Source organism: Topomyia yanbarensis, chromosome 2, assembly GCF_030247195.1.
Source record: "Topomyia yanbarensis strain Yona2022 chromosome 2, ASM3024719v1, whole genome shotgun sequence".
Taxonomy (NCBI): Eukaryota; Metazoa; Arthropoda; class Insecta; order Diptera; family Culicidae; genus Topomyia; species Topomyia yanbarensis.
In genome coordinates this window covers 293,192,744-293,213,243 of record NC_080671.1, presented here as the reverse complement: position 1 = coordinate 293,213,243, position 20,500 = coordinate 293,192,744, and the positions used below count along the sequence as shown (strand labels likewise).

Below are 20,500 nucleotides of genomic sequence, written 5' to 3'. Positions count from 1 at the left end.
AATCTATATTGTCAATTTCGGCAGATAATTAAAAAAAAACTGCAAAAAACGCCATTTTTACGCAATCAAACAGTCATATCTTGGAAACTAAACATCAGAATCAAAAACAAATTAATAGCGTTCATACTGTTTTTTAGTTCTTTCATTTAAAATTGGATTGGATAAGATCGGTTCAGCCATTGCTGAGAAACACGAATGAGAATTTGTCCGTTACATACACACACACAGACACACACACACACACAGACATTGTCCCAAATCGTCGAGCTGAGTCGATTGGTATATAAGACTCGGTCCTCCGGGCCTCGGAAAAAATCTTGAAAGTTTGAGCGAATTCTATACAATTCTTTTATAAGAAATGTAAAAATTCATGAATTTTAGAATTTTAGAAATTTCAAAAATTCAATAATTCGAAAGTTCTAACATTCAACAATTTAAAAAATTGAATATAGAAAAATTTCAAAATTCAAAAATGAAAATTTCAGAAATTCACCACTATACAATACAATAAAAATAAAAATTTAAATTTCAAATGATTCAGAAATGCAGAAATACAAAAATGCAAAAATTAAAAATTCAAAAATATGAAGAAACAATAATACAAAAACACAAAAATGCTATAATACAGACAAAAAAATCCAAAATTACAAAAATACAATAACAAAAATGCAATAATTCGTAAAGGTAGAAATACAGAAATACAAAATTTAAAAATACAAAAGTACACACACACACACACAAGTAAACACAAAAATATAATAATACAAAAATAGGAAAACACAAAAATGCAATAAAACCTGTTAATCCACCTAGTGGTGTAATTGTGTCTTTCTCATTTATCAAAGCTGGTTACGTTCAGTATAATATTGAGGAAATGGCTATTACATTCTTATTGCACTTGGTAAGTATATATGAGTGCACGACTGCTACGAACCTGATGAGCAACATGTCGACGCTGACACACTTGAGATAAACAAAAATATAATATTTAATTAGCGAGCTGTTAAGCGAGTTCAATGTTGTCTTCACATATTTTGAAATGCGCAGTGGTGGGAAAGGGTAGGGGCATAATTAGTGGGAGGGGAGGATGCGTTAGGAAAAACCTAACATATTTGGGGTGAAGGGATTGCGGGTGTGATGTTGGTCAAAGAGAGTGGGAGGGGGTGAAGGTAAGAGAGTTGGAAAGGGGTATGAGAGGGTGGAGGGGTACATGGGGGGGGGGTGCAACTTCATACTATGTCTTCCATTTGAGACTAGGTTAGTGAAAATTGGTTCAGTCATCACCGAAGTGGCTTTAGTTCTGAAATATGTCCGGAACCCGGGACTTCCGGAATTATCGATAGTGGACAATATATTCCAAGAATCTAGGCCAGCGAATCGAAGTATTTTGATGTTCATTTCAATAGATTTTTAAACTATGAGGTGTTACGATTGTACCGGTTTATATGAGAAATTCCTTTGCAACCGCAATAACCAAACTGTAACTCCGGAACCAAAAATCAGGACTGAATGAAATTCAATGGCAGTCAATGGAAGTATTATGTCTTTAATTTGAAATCAAGTTTGTAAAAATCGGTTAAGAGTTCGCTGGAAAATAGGGGGATATTAGCTTAGGAACTTGGCGAGCTCCCCGGGGGCATCAATAACCGTCATAGGTGACCAATGTGGTCAAAACTACTTTGATTGCACTATGCTATATTTCACCCTAAGGAGGAAAATTTGGTAAAAACCAAAATTTCTCACTAGGGTGAAAATTTGTTGGTATAAACCAGTCTTTGTACAGGAGGGCACAAATCCTTATTTCATACTATGTTGCGTTTCGGCTTCGCCTCATCAGAAACCGACACTAACGTATTGTCGGAATAGATTAGCGCCGGCTTGACGCAAATCCCTTAAAACTAAAACACACTATGTGTTTCAGCAGAAGTTCTGTTTATGCCGATGAGACACAAGTGAAGCCGAAACTTGTCTTGGCTTAGCAGGCCTATGCGAAAGCACTATGCTATATTTCACCCTAAGGAGGAAAATTTGGTAAAAACCAAAATTTCTCACTAGGGTGAAAATTTGTTGGTATAAACCAGTCTTTGTACAGGAGGGCACAAATCCTTATTTCATACTATGTTGCGTTTCGGCTTCGCCTCATCAGAAACCGACACTAACGTATTGTCGGAATAGATTAGCGCCGGCTTGACGCAAATCCCTTAAAACTAAAACACACTATGTGTTTCAATCAAACGACTGATCAAACGTGATGTCCCGTTAGAGCAGAAGTTCTGTTTATGCCGATGAGACACAAGTGAAGCCGAAACTTGTCTTGGCTTAGCAGGCCTATGCGAAAGCACTATGCTATATTTCACCCTAAGGAGGAAAATTTGGTAAAAACCAAAATTTCTCACTAGGGTGAAAATTTGTTGGTATAAACCAGTCTTTGTACAGGAGGGCACAAATCCTTATTTCATACTATGTTGCGTTTCGGCTTCGCCTCATCAGAAACCGACACTAACGTATTGTCGGAATAGATTAGCGCCGGCTTCGATTGGTTATTGATATAGAACCGCAAATCCAAGTAATGTTGAACCTATTTGAATATGTATTATATCATTCGGGCATCATGGTGTTACCAGTTTATAAGGGAATTTGCTGTGTGACCGTACTCTTCAATTCGTAACTCCGGAACCGGAAGTCGGATCAACTAAAATTTATATAAAGCTTATGGGAGCATTATACCGTTTATTTGAAACTAATTTTATGTAAATCGGTTTAGCCATCTCTGAGAAAATTAAGTTAAATTATTTGACACACACATATATACACACACGCAGACATTTTGCTATCTCGAACTGAATCGAATGGTATAAGAGACTCGGCCCTGCTGGCCTCGTTTAATGGGTCGCAATTCCGACCGATTGCATAACCTTTCTATATAAGAAAAGCAAAAAGGTGCGAAATCAGCAAAGTCCCAAAAAGTCTATTTCTCTCAAAAACATTTTTTTCGGTGTAACATAAAATCTCGACGTTTCATGAATTTTACGGACATAAAAGGAAATACGAATTAAATTTCTGAAATTACATGGGGTCCCCCTTCGAAATAAAGATGTAAAAATTCAAAAATACAACAATGCAGATAACTAAAACACAAAAATGCAAGAATATAAAAATACATAAATACAAAAATACAGAAATCCAAAAATACTTGAACACAAAAATATACAAATACAAAAATACAGCAATACAAAAATTCAATAATGCAAAAATACAACAATACAAAAATTTGAAAATACAAAAATGCAAAAATAGAAAAATATAAAAATGCAAGAATACAAAAATACAAATATACTAATATACAAAAATATAAAAATACCAAAATACAAAAATGCAAAAATACGAAAACACAAACATACAAAAATGTAGAAATACAAAAATACAAAAATGCGAGAATACCATAATACAAAATGGTAAAGTACACAAATACAAAAACACAATTATGTGTTATTAATTACAAAAATATAAAAGATACGAAAATGCAAAAGTGCAAGAAAACAAAAAATTTAGAAATACAAAAATATAAATTGATAAAAAGTACAAAAATTCAAGAGATAAAAATTTAGAAAAAGCAAAATTTTCAAAAAAACCAAAAATTTAAAATCAAAGAGCTTAAAAATTCAACAACTCTGAATACAAATAGTCAAAAATACGCAAAAAAATTGAAAATTTCCAAAATTCAACAGCTCGAAATACCAGAAATTGAAGCTTTTAAAAATTTTAATACTCAAAAAAATTTAAAATGATGGATTTAAAAATTCCTTACATTATTATATTTTCAAATTCTTGAATTTTTAAACTTTTAAATATTTTTTTCTTAAATTTTTAAATTCCTGATAAAATGTTCACAAATTTTTAAATTTTTAAATGCTTAGATTTTCAAGATTTGAAGCGTTTAAATTTTTAAATTAATTAACTATTAACTTTTTAAATTTTTGAATTTTTTTTTTAAATGTTCACATTTTAAAATTTTTGAATTTTTAAATTTAAAATTTCTTAAATTATTAAATTTTTAAATATTGAAATTTATGAATTTTCCAAATTTTTAATTCTTAAATTTTTAAATTCTTATTTGAAATTTTTTAATATTGAAATCTTTAAATTTCAAAATAATTTGATATTCAAATTTCTTAAATTTTTGTTTTTAAATCTCTACATTTTTGCATTCCTTAATATTGAAATCTTTTAATTATTAAATACTTAATTTTTTTTAATTTTTAGATGTTTAAACCATTAAATTTTTAAAATTTTTAAGTTGCTCAATCTTTAAATCTTAAAATTTTTAAATTTTCGAATATATAAATTTTGAGATTCTTGAATTTTTAAATTGTTAGTATCCTTAAACTTTTTAAATTAATTTTTTTTGTATTTTTTTTGCTTTTCCATTTTTTAATATTTAAACTTGAAAATTTTTAAATTCATAAATTTTTTATTTTTGATCTTCAAATTCTTTTCAATTTTGATTTTTCCTAACTTTTAAATTTTTGTTTTTGAAATTACCTTTCAATTCAAAAATTTCAAAAAAATTAAGTTTCGAAATTTTAAACATTAAAATCTTTAAATTTCTAAACCTTTAAATTTAAAAAAAATTAATTTCAAAGGTTTGAATAGTTAAATTTTTACATTCCAAGATTTTAAATTTTTTGAATTCCCAAATTTTTTTTTAAATTTCTAAACCTGTAAATTTTTCCAATCCTCAAATTTTCGCATCTCTAACAAATCTTCTTATCGTTTGATTTGCCTTGAAGCGGAGAGTACTATGCAATATTAGGAAGCTATTCCTCCTGACAATTCTGATAAACTATTTCACAATTGTACATGAAACCCTTCACCTTGACTAGGACAAAGAAAATATTAGGTTTGTTGCAGTACACGAAAGTTGCTCCGGAGCAAAACATACTTACCCCTTTTTACTCCGGTTTGCTAGCAGAAGAAGAAAAAAGAGAAAAGTAATTGTCTAGTTTAGTGACTATAGTGATAGAGGTCCATTTTCAATGAGGTTTTTTGCCAATTGGGTGTATTTTAGCCTGAATAAACCGAATCCGAGAGCGGAAATGTGAAATTTTTAACCAATGTTCAATAAATTGAAAAAATAAGTTGTGATTAATAACACTCATGACAATAACAGTGCTTACACAAGTGAGCTTATACAGTGGAGCTAGTGTGATGTGGCTTGGTCGCATACCCGAGGGGAAGGATCCGAAGAGGCGCAAAGCCACTGAGAATCCGCCGGACGAGGAATTGATTAACCCGTTGCTGGAATTGCAAGCAAACCTGTGATCCTCTCGTTTGACAGGTTTACTCAAACATAGGGGCTATAGTTAGTTGAAAGCTCGTACATCAGAAAGTGATGTGGCATAGCCACATTAGTCAGTAATTTGGTTGACTAATGTGGCTACCCCACATCGTATTCTGGTGTAATGTCAGACTTCGCTGCCGCTCAGTCGGCTTTAAACTACCTATAACCCTTATGTTTAAGTAAACCGGGCAAACGAGATGATCACAGGTTTGCTTACAAAATCCAGCAATGGGTTAATCAATTTCTCGTTCGGCGGATCCTCAGCGGCTTTGCGCCGCTTCGGATCCTTCGCCTCGGGTATGCGGCCAGGCCGCATCACACTAGCTCCGCTGTGTAAGCTCACTTGTTAAAGAACTGCTATTGTTAAGACTGTTATTAAGCACAACTTATTTCTTCAGTTTATTTAACTACGGTTGAAAATTTCACATTTACGCTCTCGGATTCGGTTTATTTAGATAGATATACATTCTTTTGGCAAAAAACCTCATTAAAATTGGACATCTTTCACTTTCTAAACTAGATTTTCTCATTGTTTCCTAACACTTTCTACGCAATATTACTCACCGGACAAAAAGGCATGAAACGAGAAATTTCCACAATACATCGTGCAGCACCTCCAGCGAGGGTTGCTGATGTACGAAGCACCGCGGTGGAACAGTCCACCCTCCGGGTACTAGATCACAATTCCTCAAGGTGAATATTTGAGAGCAAAGCAAATGACAAACGAATGCAATAATCAGTGGATACAATTTAGTTTGCAACACTCCGTGAACTAGCAAGTGGTTACCGACTACTTTTTTTCCAACACGCAATCCACAATGAAATTTCTTCGCCGAATCAACATCTGAATAATCTTGGCTCTACTGGCTACTTTACTATCAATATAATACTTCGCTCACTTTTGGAAGAAACAAGTATTTTCATGCAGAAGAATTTGACAACGACATCAACATCTATGATCGAATATCACTATTTTGCACAACAGCAACTTTTCTTATTGAAAACACTTTTGATTGCGGAGATTCGGCTCGATCCGTAAATCACTTGAACTAGCAGTATAATCCGCTCCCCCGAGAACGGGAGGAATCACCACCGAAATTCACTGCTGTACATCTCCAGTAAAATACCGTAAAGTCCCATAACAAAAAAATCGAAAAAAAAACTATGTCCCGAAAAAACACAAGTCCCGAAAAAATCGCGAAAGCGGCTAAGTGTCAGCCGTCGATGAAAAAAATACAAGTCCCAAAAGCGGGCTGCGCTATTACGATGTTCGCCCGCCGTTTACTAGCTATGGCAGACGAAATCAAAATTTCATTAGCCATCATGCCTCAGCAGAAAGTGGGATAGAACGGCGTCGTATAACAGTTTTAAACTTTGAAACAAAACTGGTCGAAATAATAAAACAAAACACTTTGCTGGGGATGTGATTGTTTCAGTTCCAGTTCTACTTTGAAACTCCTATATAAAATAACACGCTCCTGAACATGCCCTAAGCATTGACTCTTTATCGTCCACAAATAATAGAGAAAAAAGATAACTCTTTATATGTTAATTTAATCTTAAGTCAAAATGTCACATATAGTATACCAAAGCTTTGCTAATATTTTGTAGATGTGATGTTTTGCGTTGTGATGTTTCTCCAAGTCGACTGTAGTTAGTATGTTTTTCCAATGCCAAACCTCATATCTACACTCTCGGCTGCAATACAGCACATGAAATATATCACAACTACAAGCCCGTCTCTCAAAACGTCACGGTAAAATGCACCATCTACAAACGGTGTTGCCAAGACCACATATGTAAAAGAGCATAATAGCAAAAGTGATCGGCAAAATGTAATAAAATAATAGTTATCAATTATCTCCCTATTATCTTCGCGAAAAACATGTAATATGCTTATACGATCCTGCAATGAGTAAATGCAGAGGCGATAGAAGAATTAATAGCCTTCTGCGTGCTTTAATTGTTAAATAAATTTAAAAGTTGCAAGGAAATTTTTGCACGCGATTTTCTCCGTTTCACGTTTCTGTTAGATATGATGTAATGAAAAAACGCTCTAGAATTTGCTCTTTTGCGACCCCGGACGCCATACTTGTTTTACCACGTGCTTACCTAAGATAAGACGTGACAATCGGCTTCTTATTTTTCCTTCGGCATTCTTCTTTTCGCACATTTTCACCCTGCCGAAATCTTCCGAACAGTGTTGCTGTTTTTATTAATGAAAATATAGTCTTGTTAATTTATTTTATGCCGACAAAATTTTGCGTCTTTAATTCACTATATTGATGAAGGACACGTTTTTTCCATGTCATGGTTGTTTAGTAAGGTTTGACGAAGCCATTTTCTGAATAATTTTAGATTACAGTGTGATTTCTGTCTTATTTTTGTTAAAGTTGATCAACCACGTATACGGTAAATGCATGATAAATACTTGTTTCACTTTGCCGCGCAATTTCAGTTCAATTTAGTCGTTTTTACTTTTTTAACGATAATAATTTTATTTGTCAAAAGTAATGACAATCTTTTCCTATAAATATAGCAACACTGCAAAACATAATTTCGATATCCCTGCAGTAACATTACGTACGGTGCAAAACGTCAGAATCTACCAATCAGGAGCTGGAACATTCTGACATAAAATTGGAACAAAAACGGCCCCCCTTATTGTCACGTCTTGTCATAGGTGCTTACAAGCTTCGTTTCGATTGGTCGGTTTGTTGATTATGTGCTTCGCGGTCCTGGGCCACTTGGGTGAAACGAACCACCAAAAAATCAATCCGCCAAAATATTTTAGAGGTACTCGTTGCGACATCTAGCGGTAAATAGCTAAACTAAAATAGCGCCACCTGTATTTCGGATATGTAAGCTTGTGAATTAAACCACCAAAATTTAACCACCATTTTTTTTTTTAAATTCAATTTTAATAAAACTAATAAAGCAATGGCAATTTTTTTTATTGAATCCAACGAGAAACTAGTTTAAATATCACAAAATTACAATTTTATTGCCAGTGGCCTATAAAATATATAAAAACATAGATATGTAAACAGAACAGTAAAAATGAAAATACATGTACTGAGATGTCTAGAATAGATCTCTGCAAATCTAAAAACATAACGCAGTCGGCCCGTAGCATACGCCCCCCGGGATCTGAAAAATATGGTGCAGCTGGTTTGCATAAGGTAAAAGGCTTTTCCCTTTGCATGTAGAAATCGTTCATAAGAAGTGACCAGGGAATCTGTCGGCACAGTAGAAATGAACTACCAAGTGTTTAGATATTTAGTATAGGTCCCTAGGGATCTGAAAAGTATAGTGTAGTCGGGCCCAAAGAGCTCTTTGATACCCTTGGGTGGCATAAGGTAAAATGCTTTTCCCTTTGCATGTAGAAATCGTTCATAAGAAGTGACCAGGGAATTTGTCGGCGCATTAGAAATGAAACAACAAGTGTTTAGATGTTTAGCATAGGTCCCTAGGGATCTGAAAAGTATAGTGTCGTCGAACCCAAAGAGCTCTTTGATACCCTTGGGTGGCATAAGGTAAAATGCTTTTCCCTTTGCATGTAGAAATCGTTCATAAGAAGTGACCAGGGAATCTGTCGGCGCAGTAGAAATGAAATACCAAGTATTTAGATATATAGTATAGGTCCCTAGGGATCTGAAAAGTATAGTGTAGTCGGGCCCAAAGAGCTCTTTGATACCCTTGGGTGGCATAAGGTAAAATGCTTTTCCCTTTGCATGTAGAAATCGTTCATAAGAAGTGACCAGGGAATTTGCGGGGCAGTAGAAATGAAATACCAACTATTTAGATATTTAGTATAGGTCCCAAGGGTTCTGAAAAGTATAGTGTAGTCGGGCCCAAAGAGCTCTTTGATACCCTTGGGTGGCATAAGGTAAAATGCTTTTCCCTTTGCATGTAGAAATCGTTCATAAGAAGTGACCAGGGAATTTGTCGGTGCAGTAGAAATGAAATACCAAGTGTTTAGATATTTAGTATAGGTCCCTAGAGATCTGAAAAGTATAGTGTAGTTGGGCCCAAAGAGCTCTTTGATATCCTTGGGTGGCATAAGGTAAAATGCTTTTCCCTTTGCATGCAGAAATCGTTCATAAGAAGTGACCAGGGAATTTGTCGGCGCAGTAGAAATGAAATAACAAGTATTTAGATGTTTAGTACAGGTCCCTAGGGATCTGAAAAGTACAGTGTAGTCGGACCCAAAGAGCTCTTTGATACCCTTGGGTGGCGTAAGGTAAAATGCTTTTCCCTTTGCATGTAGAAATCGTTCATAAGAAGTGACCAGGGAATTTGTCGGCGCAGCCGAAATGAAGTATCAAGTGTTTAGATATTTAGTATAGGTCCCTAGAGATCTGAAAAGTATGGTGTAGTCGGGCCCAAAGAGCTCTTTGATACCCTTGGGTGGCATAAGGTTAAATGCTTTTCCCTTTGCATGTAGAAATCCTTCATAGGAAGTGACCAGGGGATTTGTCGGCGCAGTAGAAATGAACTACCAAGTGTTTAGATATTTAGTATAGGTCCCTAGGGATCTGAAAAGTATAGTGTAGTCGGACCCAAAGAGCTCTTTGATACCCTTGGGATGCATAAGATAAAATGCTTTTCCAATTGCATGTAGAAATCGTTCATAAGAAGTGACCAGGGAATTTGTCGGCGCAGTAGAAATGAAACAACAAGTGTTTAGATGTTTAGTATAGGTCCCTAGGGATCTGAAAAGTATAGTTTAGTCGGGCCCAAAGAGCTCTTTGATACCCTTGGGTGGAATAAGGTAAAATCCCTTTGCATGTAGAAATCGTTCATAAGAAGTGACCAGGGAATTTGTCGGCGCAGTCGAAATGAACTACCAAGTGTTTAGATATTTAGTATAGGTCCCTAGGGTTCCGAAAAGTATAGTGTAGTCTGGCCCAAAGAGCTCTTTGCTACCCTTGGGTGGCATAAGGTAAAATGTTTTTCCCTTTGCAGGTAGCAATCGTTCATAAGAAGTGACTACGGAATTTGTTGGTGCAGTATAAATGGAATCACAAGTATTAAGATATTTAGTAGAGACTCCTAGGGATCCGATTAACAGTAACCTGGCCGCGATTGGTTGGAAAAAAACTAAAAGGGCAGCCCTTTTTTACCATCTGTGTTAACTGAATGAGGAAAAAATCTATGAAAATCTGTGATAAATTTCCGAAAAATCTGTGAAAAATCACAATGTTTCCAAAAACCTGTGAAATTTTCATCAAAATGTCAAAAATCTGCCACCTGTGAAAAAAAAAATCTGTAATCAGAAAATTGTGAAAAAAATTAGTGACATTACATAAAAATCTGTGAATATGGTAACCCTACACATTCGCCTCAAACATTGCACCCAAGCGCATAAGGCAAAATAAGTCAACGATGATAATGATGGGTAGAGCGAAAGAGACAACTAGTACCACGACACTACGTTAACCGTGTCTGCAAATGGAGCTCAAATGCACAAGCTATTTTGTGCACGAACGGACTTCTAACTCAGCTACACTGGCTGCGAAAACACACAGCGCAGTGATCTGCTCCGGCGGCTGTTCAACAGAGAACTGAGCTTGTCCGGCCAAATCCGTTCTTTAAATAGTCGATGATGACGTCATTCATAGAGGCGTAGCGCGCTAGGTACACGAATCTGTCGTGCCGGACTTGGGAAGCGCTATCTTCTGTGTAAATGCGTGATATTTTGACTAGGTTGTACATTTTTTATGTTTCTAATGCCGCTATATCAATAATCTTTGGGTTTATCTATTGGAATCTATTCTTAGAAATATTTCGGAGCGATATGCGCAAAAAATTTGAAAATTTATCGTGAGATGGCTGAATTATATGCGTTGAAAATTGGACCACTTTTCATTACATACCATTTATGTAGAATTTGCAAAGTGCACCCCCATATCGAAAACAAAGACGTAGTCCTACGTCAAAATTTCAAGATAGCCAACAAATAGGAAAACACTTTGTTCCCCCAAACTATGTGATTCAACACCGCAAGCTACTTTGTGGAAAAAGAACGTAGGAGAATGACTAAAAAAGATATCATGGAATAACTAATTTTAAGGGGCCACCCGAATAGAATTTTACAATATTATTTACCCTACAAACAATCATAATACGATAAATATTGTAGTTATTACTGTTTCAACATTGTTCGACGCTGAGTTCTTGCAGTAGATTTGCAATAAAATTCCATGTAATAATCAATTTTTCTGTTCCAGTTTTTGCTGAATACAGTAAATTCAGATTAAATTTTACTGTTTTCGAGAAAAAAATGTAAGGAGAAAATCAATTTTTTTATGTTAAGATACATAACGTTAAAATTTATTGTTTTTGTATTGTAGAATTTACTGTAAATTATTGTGAAATTATTGTACTGCCACAGTGAAAATTATGGTTTTGTTATTGTACATTTCTATTCGGGCATTCACATAGCATGTTATATAACTCGAAAGCTATTAAACTTATGTATCGTGTCTTCAGAAATTTCTTTTGTAGTAATATTTCCTACAACTTTGAAGAAGACACAAAGTTTCTATCTTAGTCAGTTCAGGAAATAAATTTTGTATATCACTTATAGGTGAATTAATCACTGAACAATATATTCCTGTAGATTCGCAATCATAAAAGCAAAAACTTCTCCGAACAAACTATACTACTAAAGTTAACGGTTTAGGTCTAGGGGCAGATCACTTGTGATGCATTTTTAAAAATCAGCGAAATTTAATGCATTTCTTTCCATCAAAATAGAAATTCATAATGTATTTTGCGTTGCGTGTAATGTATTTTGCGATGCGTGTAAGACGTCAAAACCCTACAAAAACTTGCCCTACATTCAGCAAAACGTCGAACAAAGTGGATCAGCGTAGGACGTTTGTTAAACAAACTTTCTTTTCTGTGAGGGAGTGAAAAGTTGATGCAAAAATGGAAATTAAATACATTTTTTTTAAATTTGATGAAATATTTTTTTTACATTCTTAGAGTGATCTGCCCCTAGGCTGAGGCGCTATTAATTTTGAACTCGAAAACAACGTTTTAAAACACTGTGCAATGCAATAGCATGGGAGGCATGGTCCTAGAAGCGGCTGGGCCCACCATATGTTGACTACTGTCTCAATAGAAAGGTATTGCAATTACCCTGAAACCCATTTTTTCACAATTTTTGATCACAGATGGCAGATTTTTGGCATTTTAATGAAAATTTCACAGATTTTTGGAAATTTTGTATTTTTTCAGTTTTTTTGAAAATTTATCACAGATTTTTTTTCCTGATTCAGTTATCACAGATGGTAAAAAGATATTATTGACCGAAACACAGATTTCAATGTGGCATCCCTGTTCGTTAGCGGTTGCATGCGTAACCGGCATGATAGCAATGTGTGCTTTCGTTGAGCAATGACGAAAACATTCTTATCAACAAATTTACGCGGATCGATGGAAAGCACAACGCACAGTGGTCCAGGAAGCGAAATTAGCGGGAAACAACTGTTAACGCATTCATCTTTAGGTTTAGAGATTTGGTGTCTTAGAAACATTTATTGTGCGTGACAAACTGCATCTTTTGGCTAAAACGGTTTTAGGGTGACCCTTAAAATGTCGAAGTTGTAGACATTATTTCAAATTATAGTTCAGAGAGAATGATAATTTCTTCTGCAATATTGTAGAACAATCAATTCTGAGCAACTTTGTTGAAGATACTAACTTTGTATCTCAAACCGTTTTCATTTTATAGTGAGTTCCATATCATAACTTAGGGTGTCTCTCAATAAAGCAGTTTTCTCCGTAAGTTTTTTAATATGATTTTTCTCACAAAAGTACCCTTCAGTGCACTTTTGGAGCAGGATTAGAGGCAACTTTTGCTGAAGAAAGAAAAATTTTATCTTGTCTGGTTCAAAAGTTATACTTAATTTTCACTTAAAAATACGCCCTTTTTAAATGTCGATATCTCAAAAGGGGGCAAACGAAAATTGATAATTTTGATTGCATTTGAAAGGCTGCACTTTTGCCTACAATATATTGAAAAATTGGAGAACGCTTTTTTGTCTGTCTCAAATAAATCAAATTTAAGTAAAAGCATTTTTGCGTATAATCCTACATCGTTCATATAAAAAAAAATATTTTTTTTTACGCGGATTCTGTGAATTCTTGTCAAGCCATTTCAAGGATCACATACATTTGCACGCTTTTCATAATGCAGATAGTGTAAAGACCACCAATCACCAATGACTTGACCTATAATTTGTTTCCAATTATTGCCAAGATTTCCCAAAATCTACACAAATTTACAATCGATTTCGTTCATTTGCAGGAACGGTTTCAGCAGGTAGCAGTATCAAGATCTGCAATCTACTAACCTCAAACCAAAAAACAAAATTGACCTTCATATAACAGTATTGTTCAAGTAAAAAAACTGATATCCTTCTGTTATCTAAACGCAACAAATTATTCAACATAGTTTTTAATATTTTTAAATGAAATAAGAGAATCAAGTACTTTAAACCGACTGTCGTAGATTTGGTAGACCACTCTGCAAAGCGCTTAATTGAGTACATCAAGTGCAATACTGAAACCCAGAAACTAAGCATGATTTTGATTATCAAATGGGAAACTGATGAGAGTTCGACTCATTGCAGCTAAGATGTTTTGTTTGGTAACGATTTCCAGTATTACACACACTAGCAGTAATCTTTAAAGACGCGCTTATTGTGGTTTTTAAATCATCAAACTAATCTTCTACTACAAAAATTAATAGGTATGATCAAAGATTTATCGACGAAGATGAAAACAGAGAATTGCGTGAATGCAACAATTCCTATATACAGTATGTAAAAAATTAAAGACTCCCCTATATCGTTTCAGTAGTTTTGGTCATAAGAAAGGTTTGTTGTATTGTACGATGAGCATTCTTTTAAAATTTTTGATTTACCGTTTCACAGCCAACAAATAAAAAACTGAATAAGTTAGTCGTCGTAATAAAGTGTGGCAGTCTAGTAGTAGTAATGGGATTAAATAGAAAAAACGAGGGCGTCTCCAATTATTTTACATACTGTACACTTCTCGGTTGGGTTTTCAAAAGGTCCTAAGCGACAAAAGTAAACAAATTGTGTTATCCACATGTTACCACTCCTCTCTAAACTTACTATCGCAGTACACGAACAGGATTCTCAAAATAAAACTTTTAACCAAGTTATAAAATAAATTATAAAACGTCGTATACGTTCTATCCACTATATTTTCCCAAATAACGTATACGTCCTTTTGGTTTCCCACGGTCGTATGTACATTTATTTTGGAATCCCTAGAATGAAAAGATACGCGCGTAGTAAAAAGTCGTAAGTGACATTTATTAAATTACTATTGAAACGTCACATACGCTTGTAGTAAAAGGACCTAAGTCCGATTTTTTTAAAATTATTTTGTAACTTAACATAAGCTCATTAAAAATGAATTAGTCTAGTTTTTTTACGAATTTCTTATGGTTCTTCAGTACATAATTATAAATTGCATTGCTATGCCTCCAACCAGCATAATTGCATTTAACTTTTCGTACCTAATGACTCTTATACCGACAGAACTATTATTCAATCATGGTCTCGCGTCTATAGCAAGATTAGAATCAGTCAACTGATACGTTTGTTGGGGACGAAGAAAGTTCTCACAGCTATATTTGAAAACGCTCATGTCGGCATTGGACCGACGAAGACACCTGTCCATCACATAAAATATGTCGACGCGACTGACTGGCTAAAGGACAAAATCGCCAAGAAATATTTGACAAGTTTGGCGTAACTTTGCGGAGGGCCCGAGATGAAAAATAACTAGTGCTGTAATTTTTATATCTAATAAATCAATACTCAGAGGGATAATGGAATTATACTAGGCATCTAATAGCACATTGAATTAAACAAACCCTCACGGCTTTAACACCTTTGAGTCGTTCTCATTGACCTGTTTAGATAACTACATCGACACTACATACTCATTACATACAGCTCGTTTTCCAATATGAACCAACGATGTGTTCCGTTACCAACCGAGAGAATTCAGATTAAATAAGTTCCCACCGGTAGCATCCAAATGTAAGTTACTTGACCGCAAGAACACAGATGCGCTTTGTAATGGATATCTTACCAAATCACGAGAAAATTTTCCTTCTCCCCGACACAGACAGTGCACTAAACTTGTTAACAATTGTTCTTTGGGAATAATTATAAAAAACACGCGAAATCACATAAAACTTATAAAACTTTCCTAGGTCGTATGGACAAAACAAAATAAATTTAAACAAACGTCCCTTTCGTCGTTTGCCTTATTGTTTACATCGTGCGTATGAGAAGAAACAGAGGGGACAAGATTATTTTGACGTTTCGTCTTTCTACAGTACTACACTATTACATCAAGTTCCCCTCTTTTTCAGTAAACTCGATTAAAAGTGTCGCGCGCTCTCTCGGGAAGTAGATGAACATTGAATAATGGTTGCAAGATTTGATTTAAATCGAAACGTTGTTTTATTTTAATAACAGATTAAATTATTTTTTTCAATAGTCGTATGCACTCTGTTGAACAGAAATCAGTCCAAAGTGCTACGACGTATATGAAATGTTTACAGGAAAAACGACGTATCTTAAACTATTAAAATGTCGCATTGACAACGAAAGGCCGTATTGTCAAATTTTATTTAAAACTCATAATAAACGGAAAAATTTCTTTTCGACTAAATGACACCTTTAAAGCCAATGAAGAAAGATAACTATAACTATGAAAATTGTTATCTGAACCACTTTAGTTACGAAATAGGATTTAAAAGTATGTTCGCAAAACTTCAACCTCATTTTTCTCTGTTCAAGCAAAATGTCAATACGGCCTTTTGAAAAATCATCCGGGACTTAGGCTTCTTTATGTAGGGGATGCGCGCATAAAAAAGCGCCTAAAAAGACTTCAGTGTATATTTGCATTTTCGATAGCTCCATTATGTTTGTTGGTGGTATGGTAGGGTGGAAGTAAGAGGAAAGCGATTCTAGTTTCTATTGCACTCGTATACAAGTTATTTAATATACTGGTTCTCAGGAATAAAGTAAATATATTGACCCTAACGCATTGATTATAATTTATATGCATTTTTTTTTTGTACATAGGTCGAGTAATTAATGATAGAGTGCTTCACCCTAACGAGTTAGCCCAAAATAGGGTCATCACCCTATTTGCAGTATGAAAAGCCTGCAAATGTATGTGATCCTTGAAAAGTCTTGACAAGAATTCACAGAATCCGCGCAAAAGAAATATTTTTTTAATATGAACGATGTAGGATTATACGCAAAAATGCTTTTACTTAAATTTGATTTATTTGAGAAAGACAAAAAAGCGTTCTCCAATTTTTCAATATATTGTAGGCAAAAGTACAGCCTCTCAAATGCAATCAAAATTATCGTTTGCCCCCTTTTGAGATATCGACATTTGAAAAGGGCGTATTTTTAAGTGAAAATTAAGTATAACTTTTGAACCAGACAAGATAAAAATTTTCTTTCTTCAGAAAAAGTTGCCTCTAATCCTGCTCTAAAAGTACACTGAAGGGTACTTTTGTGAGAAAAATCATATTAAAAAACTGTACGGAGAAAACTGCTATGATATGGAACTCACTATAAAATGAAAACGGGTTGAGATACAAAGTTAGTATCTTCAACAAAGTTACTCAGAATTGATTGTTCTACAATATTGCCGAAAAAGTATCATTCTCTCTTAACTATAATTTGAAATAATGTCTACAGCTTTGTCATTTTAAGAGCCACCCTAAAACCGTTTCAGCCAAAAGATGCAGTTTGTCACGCACAATAAATGTTTCTAAGACACCAAATCTCTAAACCTAAAGATGAATGCGTTAACAATTGTTTCCCGCTAATTTCGTTTCCTGGACCACTGTGCAACGTAAGTTTATTATTTACGTTCGATCAATTCATTGATTCATTTTCACTTCACGTGATTCATTTCCACTCAGCCTATCCAATTTTTGATTTTGCTAATAGGTACATACTACAAAGCCTGTTTATGAATGAATACAGTGGCACTCGAAAAACCGTTGCAAAAACGCACACACAACCTATGTCCAACCAAATACAAATTAAATACGCCAAGGTCCCATACAAACGGGTCGCCACTTTTTGGTTTACCGAATAATCAAATTACTCTACCCTATTCATCTGTTTCGCGATGACAGCCTAGAATTGCCTGAAAAGAATTAAACTGGCAACGCTATCGGATGAAAATGCACTGTGGCCACCCGTTGCTACAACAGTTTGTTGTTTTTTCAGAACAAAAAACTACACGCTCATCCAACATAACTCAAAAGTGAGTGGCCAGCCACTCAATTTCATAAAAAGTGCACATAGTCAAAGGAGAGTTTTTCTCGCTTACTCAGTTTTGAGTTCGAGTAGAACATGTCAAAATTTGAGTACTTTTTACTCAAAAACTAAATATGAGAAATAACCACTCCATATTTAGAATATAGCTATATGAAAATTCAACGGAATTTAAAATGTTATTTACCTGTACCTCCCGGTGTTAACACGATGCCTGGATCTCGGTCCATATATTCCGGGAGCTTTTCTCTTCCTAGATAGCATGCAGATCATAATCTCTTAGTAACAGCTGGATCTAAAAAAAAATCAAAAGGAATTAGGTTAAAGCAAAAATAAAACTTGGCGAAACTTACGATTGATTTTCCTGAATGTTTCCGCGCCTTCCTCTTCACAGCAAGGTCTTTTTTTAAGTTCTGGTCGACACCGAACTTTAGTCAATTGTTCAAAGTAATTTTTTCATCAAAAACTTTAAAACTTAGTGGTTACTCAAGAGATGAGTTAATTTCACTCAACTCAAAACTCATTTTTTGACAGTTTGCCTCGATTATTGAATTTGAGTACTCGGAACTCAAATTTTGAGTAGTTCTGAATGAGCGTGTAAGTGCCAAACAATTTTCTTATGGCGATTTCGCTTGAACCTGAAACTGAGTCAGGTTCTAACCCCAACTGCTGTCAGTTCATACATTTTGACAGCAGTTGGGGTTAGGAACTGACTCAGTTTAGCTTCAAACGAAAACCACATTAAAATTTATTTAAAAGCGCGTAGAACAATCTATCAATCATCCCTCCATCCCGATAACGCTTCGGGATTCAAAATAAATTCTGTATGGATTCCGTGCAGCTTTTTGTTGCTATCAACATTCGGTTAGTATCTTTCATTTACAGTATTACTTGTAACATGATTGCATGCCGTTCTGAATGAGTGTTATTTTTACTTATTTCGCAGAAGTTACAGCAGTAGATAATCAATGTCGGCGCCGGTAGTTGAGTGGTAAGCGGGGCCACTACTCGCCCCTCAATCCCAGCCGAGGTCATTAAGTTTTTTCTGAGGTGAAAGAAGTCATTTAAATCTCGGTGATATAAACCATGCTCTCTATCATGGGCATTGTATTACAGGACCGGAACTCGAATGCTGCGGTGGCAAGTAATACGGCCGGTGGACAACAAGGAATGCCCCTCGATAATGCGGAGTATAGTCTAACCAACGTCGTAAGTTGTTTTAGAATTTTATGACTGCGTGTGACCCTAACGAATTTCTGCTTATAGTCAAACATTTCAAATGTCTCTTGACCTTACAGACGTGAGCTGAAAATCGACCAGTCCAATCACATACCCTTTCTCCATGAGCCCAACATAGTGACGAGGAAGAGTAAGGATTCAAGTATGGTGCCCAGTACATAAACTCTTTTTTTGGTATGCATAGTGGAGGAGGTGGCCATTAGGAAGTGATCAAATCTCTAGAAACGACGTTAATATTTGTGACTGGGGATTATGTCCTCGCTGATGCTATTGTTTTACTCAGCTATCTATATTTGGAGTGAGTTATGTGTTATATGCCAGAATCAATATAATTATGTATATAACTCTAACCCGTAGGAAGATACTAGGAGCGTACACTGTTTCCTTTCGTTACCTGATGACCTGTTATACGAAGTTTTAGAGTACTAATCTATTCATTAATCCACTGGCAGGATCTACTTCATACAAAGCCATCGTACTTTTGTTTTATTAGTGATATATGTATTGCCTATAATCGGCAGTCAATCCAATGTGAATAGGAATTCCCATAGAACATAGAAAAAATAATTTGGCACCATTATTTTTTCAACATATTTTGGACACCATTTTTTTATACTTCTGAGCAAAACTTTACAAATGAACCATTTTAAATACATAAAATGATTCTTCCAAATTTGGAGGAATTGGCACCAAAGGAGACAAATGTATGAAAAGCTTCTTAAATAAGGAGCAGTCCAAATTAGGCTTATTACTCTATTCGTGCTTCAATATCGTATTTTTATTTCTTTTGATTTCTGTGTAAATTCATTGTGAATTTTTCTGCAGTCTACTTCTTAAGACTCTTTCTCAAATAGGATTCTTTATAACTTTTTTGGGAAAGGAAAACTAGGAACATTTTCTTCCAAATTAAGTCCTACTATTTTTCAGTTAAGAGTATTTTTTGATTCTTTTTAGGTAAAGTTATTCAAGGTTAGTATTTTTATAGCTTGGGCTATTGTGATTTTTTTGTATATCTCAAAGCCCGCTTACTTTACCGTTCAGGCTAGAGCCTTGTTGTCTCTTGCTGTATGCAGATGCCGTCTCCACTCCACTCTGTCCATTGCTGCTTATCGCTAGCCTCGCAATCTTCGAAGGGTCCGCAGGCACCGCAGGTCGTCCTCTATCTGGTCGTTGTGCGCCCCGTCTTCTTGTTCCTGTAGGGTCGCCCTCAAGAATCATTTTCACCGGGTCGTCGTCCGACATTCTTACGGCGTGTCCAATCTCAAAGCCCCCCTTTATACTAAAACAAGTCTCAAAGTTAGCTCAGATAACAAAAGTTCACATAGTTTAAATACTTCAATTGAAGTTTTTGCGAATGGAACTAAAGAAAAATATTAGGAAAATTGCATTAAATACTAATACTTTCGAATAGCTAGTTCGTACCTTTAAAGCGAAAAATCCTGATTAGAATTTATGTATAGAACATTTTTTTTCAGCACGAATTTGAACTTTTGCCGATCGTACGACGAAGAATTCCGATCTGAAGGAGAACATTCACAAGGATCGTTACCCGGAT

General features: G+C 34.9%; 1 long non-coding RNA gene across 3 annotated transcripts; it reads left to right on the top strand.

The window, feature by feature from the left end:
- The first annotated feature begins 18,357 nt into the window (after window positions 1–18,357).
- LOC131683281 (uncharacterized) lies at window positions 18,358–20,498 on the top strand. Of its 3 annotated transcripts, none has more exons than XR_009304465.1 (4): window positions 18,358–18,570; window positions 18,653–18,915; window positions 18,973–19,243; window positions 20,421–20,498. It is a non-coding gene; the product is annotated as an uncharacterized LOC131683281 (long non-coding RNA). The 3 variants fall into 3 exon arrangements; XR_009304463.1 differs by lacking the exon at window positions 20,421–20,498 and adding an exon at window positions 19,303–19,701; XR_009304464.1 differs by lacking the exon at window positions 20,421–20,498 and adding an exon at window positions 19,303–19,698 and having other exon boundaries at window positions 18,360–18,570; window positions 19,005–19,243.
- The last annotated feature ends 2 nt before the right edge of the window (window positions 20,499–20,500 follow it).